The sequence below is a fragment of the Hyaena hyaena genome, unplaced genomic scaffold, assembly GCF_003009895.1.
Source record: "Hyaena hyaena isolate Hyena2069 unplaced genomic scaffold, ASM300989v1 scaffold_605, whole genome shotgun sequence".
Classification (NCBI taxonomy): Eukaryota; Metazoa; Chordata; class Mammalia; order Carnivora; family Hyaenidae; genus Hyaena; species Hyaena hyaena.
The window spans coordinates 1186303-1193495 of NW_024081237.1; the positions used below are offsets into that span (position 1 = coordinate 1186303).

Below are 7193 nucleotides of genomic sequence, written 5' to 3' on the forward strand. Positions count from 1 at the left end.
ATGTTCCTCACCTCCATCCACCCTCCTACGCCATGTGATCCCTCTTTGGTCCTTCTGACATCCCCTAATCCATCCAGAATGACTTCATACATACTCCCAGCAAAGCTAAAGACATCTGATCCCTTCTAGTCCAGACCTGAGATTGACAAACTAATAAAAAATATGGCTAAGGAGGGAAGTAAAAAAAAATGACACACACATGCATATACGCATGCTGTAAGCATTTTAATTACACATGTCTTTGCCAATTTTTTCATTTAATATCATGATCTTTTCTTTGAACATGAGCATTGTGATTAGCATTTCGTTTATTCTGTCTTGAAAAAAACAGACTCATAATGAGTCCTTTCCAACTTCTAATTCACGTTTCTTTCACAAGGAGTGATATCTTGCGCATACTTGCAAATCTGAGTGTGGAGTTTGGTGTTTGTGATTTCCCTGCAGCCTTCAGGTCAGCTTCCTCACACCACGTTCGCTCCAAATGTTTTTGGTGAGTCATCTTTAATAAGTTTTTCAACTGAATTTACAAAGAAAAAACAGCTTCCTTTTTAAATTCATGTATACTAGTTTAGGTAGCATTTTATCAAATTATGTAATTAACACAGAAGTGCGATCGTTATGAATATTTTAGAGAGCAAGCACTTATAACCCTTAAGAAGCACATGACTTAGGGGGCGCCTGGGTGGCTCAGTCGGTTGAGCGTCCAACTTCAGCTTAGATGATGATCTCATGGTTCGTGGGTTCGAGCCCCACGCATCAGGCTCTGTGCTGACAGCCCAGAGCCTGGAGCCTGTTTCAGACTCCGTGTCTCTCTCTTTCTCTGCCCCTCCCCTGCTCATCCTCTGTTTCTCAAAAATAAATAAACATTTAAAAAATTTTAAAAAAAGAAGCAAATGACTTAGGAGTTGAAGTAAAATAATATGATGTACTAGATAGTTGTCTAATTGCTCCAAGAAATTAGTGTGCCATAGCTGTTAGATACTGTGTTTTATAAAAGGACTCAGGACCTGGTGTCTAATGTACTGGGTTTTGCCTGCCTAACTGTATCCCTACGCACCCCCCCCCCCCAAGTCCTGTTGCTGGGTTTTCTCCCCAGTCCTCTGTTCCTGCTCCTCTACTAGCATGTTAACTGTCTTGAGGCATTTCTGTGAGGAACCCCAAATCCTTGCAGATACCAATATACCATATCACTCTAGTCTTGTTGGACTCCTCGCTGACTCTGACTTTCCAGAAATTTCTGAGCCATATATATATATATATATTTTTTTTTTACAAAATCCTATCTGAAATGCTCAAAGGGTATTGCGCACTAATTCTCATCCTAGTTGAGCATGCTGAACCTTGAAGCGAGAAAGCACATTTAATTCAGATAAATGCATAGCTCATTCTCTCGCCCCCATCCAATCAGGCAATTATAGCGCTGGGCCAGAATTTTCTTCCACATTTTGTACATAAAACATAATTCTGCCACCAGCTGCTCACCAACATTTTGTTGTCTCCTCAACAGACAACAAAATGACAAAACAGATCAGCGGAGGGTGATCTGCCAGCATAACCAATGAGATGCAACCCCCCTCCAGCCAGCGTGTCATTAGGAGGCTGTTTTCTGTTTCTAAAATAAACCCTCTGAAATCATTGCCTTTCTGCATCTGTGCTCCCACCTAGGAAGGAGAGATCTTCTCCCAACTCACAGGTGCTGGGGTGTGTGGAGGGAGGTGGAGGGAGGGTTCTATATCAGTAAGAAGAGCATGGGGCCATTATTCAGGCTTAGAGAGTTAAGAGCTATGCTTTCATACACGGAATTAAGAACATTTTGGTATTAGATATCAGGAGTGTTTAGTAACAGGATCTCCTGGCTTGGGAACCTATTTTCTGTCACATCAATTCTATGCTCCCCCCGCCAATGTTATTGATTTTCTTTCTGCCCTGACCATACCCTCCATCCAGAGTGTCCCATCTTCCCCCTTCCACCCCTCTTCCAAACTCATTTAGGATCTAACTCAGTGTAAGATGCTTTACATGTGAAAAAGGAAGAACTAGGAAGGACAGGATATTTCAAACCCAAAGTGATGGTGGTTGCTTCTGACCTGCAGGGAGATGGCATAATAATGGGGACACAGATATCACTATCTCCTTCCTTGGAGGAGACAAGGGAGCAGAGAAAAGGGAAGGAAATGTGGAATTTTCACTAAGTCTCTGAGGTGCAACCCTAAGACAAGGTGGTCCACTGTATCCTGGAGCATATTAAAGAAAGGAAAAAATAAGCTTTCAGAGGCTACAGGCAGTGGTGGGGATGGTATTGAAAATATGAGGCTAAATGCCTTTAACAGACAGTAGACAGTTCTGGGCAATCCTTCTGGCCTGCTACAAAACTCAATAAAATCAGAATATACCTTGCTGAGTTAGAATTTGTTGGGGGGGCTCAAAGGAACAGGACTGGGTTTTACTGGGTGGAATGTTTCAACATGTCAACATAAGATCATGGGTTGGAAGAAATCATTAAATTTAACAGTTTTAGGAATGAAGGAAAGTATTGGTCTGCCTTACCTCACTGCATCTTGTGGAAATCACAGAAAGTCTGAATCACATGTGCAGGGATGTATCGTAGCATCTGACATGGGATTCAAGCAAATTTCACCTGAATATTTAAGGATTGAACACTTCACCTGACATCTATACATATCCATGAATGCCCACAGTGGTTTTCTTATCCTTATTTGACAGAGAAGGAGGCCAAGACTTAAAGAAACTTATGTGATTTGCTTAAGATCACAGAATTAAAAGCAAAGCTGTAGGGAAGCCAGGCATTCCTTTTTCTGTAGTGCCAAGATTCTTTTTTTTTTAAATAGTTTATTGTCAAGTTGGTTTCCATATAACATCCAGTGCTCATCCCCACAAGTGCTCTCCTCCATGTCCATCACCCCTCTTCCCATCCCCCCCACCCCCATCAGTCCTCAGTTTGTTCTCAGCATTCAAGAGTCTCTCATGGTTTCTTGAGGAATATCTACATGTCGGGTGCCTGGGTGGTTCAGTCAGGCAAGTGTCTGACTCTTGGTTTCGGTTCAGGTCATGATCTCATGGTTCATGAGTTTGAGTCCCACATTAGGCTCTGTGCTGACAGCATGGAGTATACTTGGGATTCTCTCTATCCCTCTCTCTCTCTGTCCCTCCCAGGTGGTTCTATCTCTTCTCTCTCTCTCTCTCAAATAAATAAACTTTAAAACAAAGGATTTATGAAAAAAAGACTGTGTCAAAATATTGCAGAATCCTTAATTTATATATTACTATGCCATAAGACTAGCCTCATTTTACATATTAAAAAAAGATAATTAAGTGTGGTTAAACACTTTGCTAAATGCCATGTTTTTCCCCATGATTTTAATCTATTTCCTTCTCATCTCCAAACCCTACATTCTTCAAGATGAGGGATAGCTATTGCTCTGGCCCAGTTGTCTGGGGTCCATGTTCTAGAAAGAGGACACTTTTGAAGGAGGCTCTAAAGTTTAGAAATGAAGGAGACAGGTAAAATGAACTCTACTCTGAGAGAAAGAAGAGGAAAATAAGAATCCAAACAGGTGTCACTGCCCATCTCAGAAGGAAGTCAGGGACATCAGAGAGAAAGACATGAAAGAGAGGACATGGTGAATTTTTGAACCATCGTTCTCTCTCTCCTATGATTATAAAGTCTACATGCCTACTCACATGATTAGAAATAATCATATAAAAGTGAAAATGGTCCAGTGAGGAATGTTAAAGTCTTTATGACCTTATTCCATTATCTAGCAAGACCCAGATGGAAAAAGAATTCATACAGATAACACAGGTGGAGACAGCTTCAAAGAACGAAGAAAAACAAGATGAATATTGGCAATTAGACAGCAGGAAAATGATGGTATGGGCCTGAAAGATGGTCCTGGGGATTAAGGAAGTGATGTATGTGGTTTCCTGATATGAATATCTATTACTTCTCTCAGTTTACCATTAGGACAATACATGTAAGCAAACATTTACGATGATAAGTCATCTTAATAAATGATATCAGAGTTCCTCTTGGAAGGACATACCTTCGTTTAGAAAATGAGTAGATGGTTGACGATCTACATGTGCATGCTTAGTTTTAGAGTAGAATATAATGAGCCTGCAGAACAAGGGGGATAAAATTGTTATGTGTAAGAAAATGGACAGGATTTGAAATATTGTTAGATTCCCCTAGGACAGGTGGCTGGAGGAACCAGGAAGAGCATAGGGGAATGGAGCACAGCACCAGATGGCATAGCTATGGCGGTTCCTTGATTGTGGACATCCAGGGATCTCTGCTGGGCTATCAAGGAAGAGGCAGGCCCACCACCCAATGTCCATTGTGACTCTAGCTTTTGAATCCCTATCTCCCCAAATCCTCAGGAGAGCTGGCTCTATATGCAAAGGTCTTCCGAAAGTCATTTGAGTGGCTTCATAGTTACTAAAATCCAGAATCAGATTTGCAGTCCTTACCTAGAATCTTTAATATAGAACAAGGAAAGCACATTCACCATGGCAAGAAGACACACGCAAAAGCCTTCAGGAGGAGTGTAAACACAGAGTTGTATGAACTTGAGTAGTTAGACACCCTAAGAATTTGCAGACTTCCATTTGAGGGTGAGGGGCGCTGGACTTTCCACATGCCATGTAATAAAGAGTTAGAGGCCAATCTTTTTTTTTTTTAAATTTTTATTTTTGTTTATTTATTTATTTATTTAATTTATTTATTTTTAAACTAGTTTTTTAAATGTTTATTTATTTTGAGAGAGAGAGAGCAGGGAAAGAGAAGAGAGAGAAAGAGACAAAGAATCCCAAGCAAGCTCTGCACTGCCAGCATGGACCCTGATGCAGGGCTCAAAGTCACAAACTGTGAGATCATGACTTGAGTGGAAACTAAGAATTTTGGATGCTTAACCAACTGAGCCACCCATGCACCCCAGGACAATCATTTTTTAGATCCTAAGAGGCTGGTCATTTTAGCTGACACTAGGATTAATATATATTTGAAACATCCCAATTCATTTCACAGAAGATTTTCAAATGGAAATGCATGTGGCATTTTAAAAAAGTAGGTAAAATGAATAAAATATATGATTAAAATAATTTATGACATATTTATAGGATGGAGTGCCATTAAAATATGTGAAGGATGTTATAGAGATCTTCCCCCAATTTGCCTTAGCTCATGGCCAAGCAGAAGCAGCACCCAGCAGGGTCAGGGATCATGCTCAGTCCCGGTTTGACTGTCCCATGTGGACTCCCTGCTTCATTCCAACAGAACATCTGTCCATTCACCCAGAGCCCTGTGCCTGGGGGTGGTGAGCAAGCTCCCATGGTTGTCCCTGAACATTCCAACCAGGTGGAGAAGGCCTTGAACTGAGCTAACTCGTTGACAGTGTGCTAGAACAGGGTTTATGGAGCTCCTAAGATAATTTATCATCTTACTGAAAACAATTCATTTCGGTAGTAGACTTTAGAAGGATTTTTATTTTATCTTTTGGCTACTCTATGTCCTGTAGTCATTTTCGTTAAGCATTTAATTTTGCATTTTAAGATGCGTCAACATATGTTATTTTTGGTGTAGTTTTGGGGCTCTGATGTGTTACTGGGTGGCTGTTGGCCTCTGGGGGAAACAAAGGACATGGTGGACGTGGTAGAGCAACATCAGTGCCTGCCTGTCACTAGTGCCATTTGTCAAACAGAGCCATGTATCCACACATTTCTTAAAACAGTTATTCCAAGACATAAATCTGCTGCCAGAAAATCACAGTTGCATTTCCATTTCTGAAAGAGAAAAGGAATTTTATGCCTAAATGTTCAGGCTGGGCACACCAAAGGAAGCCCAGCACGTGAATTATGAGCCATTCCCCATGATACAATACAGCATGAATCTCCTAGAATATACAGACTTCAGGATTACGTGTGAGTTATATGGTCACTTGCAACTCACAGAAATAAATAGTTTCATTCTAATATCTATAGTGTCACCATCTCTCCTTCATAAAGCTGGGCAGTCTGGCTATAAATTTGACAGTCAATACATTTCTAAAGATTATATGGACTTCCAAGATTTGTTTTGAACATACCTTTAACATTTTTTCCCTTCTCAGGTAGAGTCAAGAAAATGTCACTTTCCAGGAAATGGGGACCCAAATTAAATAACTTAATTTGAGAACCAATCAACCCAACTACGCATCCATCCATCCATTCATCCATCCTTCTATTGAAGAATACTTCTGAATGTGACTGCCACTTCTTCAATTTGCTTGTGATATGACCTAAGACACTTTAGGTAGACCATCTAGAAAAGTGACTTATGTATCTATATAATAAGGAAGTGGTAACCCGTATGTCACGTAATGCTGGAAAGATTAAATAAAGTTAAATATGCCAAGTGCTTCTGCTTATTCTCTTTTTTGTATCCAATTTGGGGAAAGAATATAGATGCTATGGTTTGGATGCCAAAATATTGAAATGTCTAGAATGTTTTAATCTTGTGTAGGTTACCTGAGAGGAATTGTGATTGTCTGGGCAAGTCCAAAGTGAAATGTTCCTGAAGCTTCAGGAACATTCAGGTAGGTTCAATGCCATGATCCTATAGATTGCTCCGTTGTATTAAAGTTGAGCTAATTTTTTCAACTCTCTGTAGCCTTTGTTATCCTACAGAGAGGTGAGTAAGATTTTTTGTTGTCTTTTTGCTCCTCAGTGATGAATACATCCAATAGTTCATTCAGCTCCTGAGTATACAGCTGCAAATAGCAGCCCTCACAGAATCTCTTCTGAATGCACACATCCTAACATGTATCTTGATTATAGGAGATTTTTTTCAAAAAGGGCTTCTATCTTTAACATGCTCCCAGGGGGGAAAAAGTTTTGTCCCCTGTTACTCAAAGGAATTTAAACCCTTACAGTTTTTTTTAAGCACTTTGTGTCCTCCTTTTCCCATTACCTGGGTTCTGCTGTTCATGTTGTTGATTGAACAATCCCTAACCAATCTGGCCAAAGTAAATGACTGTAAAGGCCATGCATTAATACTTGAAGTCAATAGTATCTCTTTGAGTGCTTGGTGACTGATAGTAAATTTCCATGGAGACTATTAGAGAATTTGTGCAATGGTTATACTGGGCCTTGAATTTGCCAGTGGCGCTGGCTACAAACCCTGGAGGCTGCATTCT

At 40.3% G+C, this 7193-nt stretch overlaps 1 long non-coding RNA gene across 1 annotated transcript; it reads left to right on the forward strand.

Moving 5' to 3' along the window:
• The first annotated feature begins 346 nt into the window (after positions 1-346).
• Positions 347-6415, forward strand: LOC120248720. Its single transcript, XR_005532670.1, has 2 exons — positions 347-490; positions 6129-6415. It is a non-coding gene; the product is annotated as an uncharacterized LOC120248720 (long non-coding RNA).
• Positions 6416-7193: the final 778 nt, after the last annotated feature.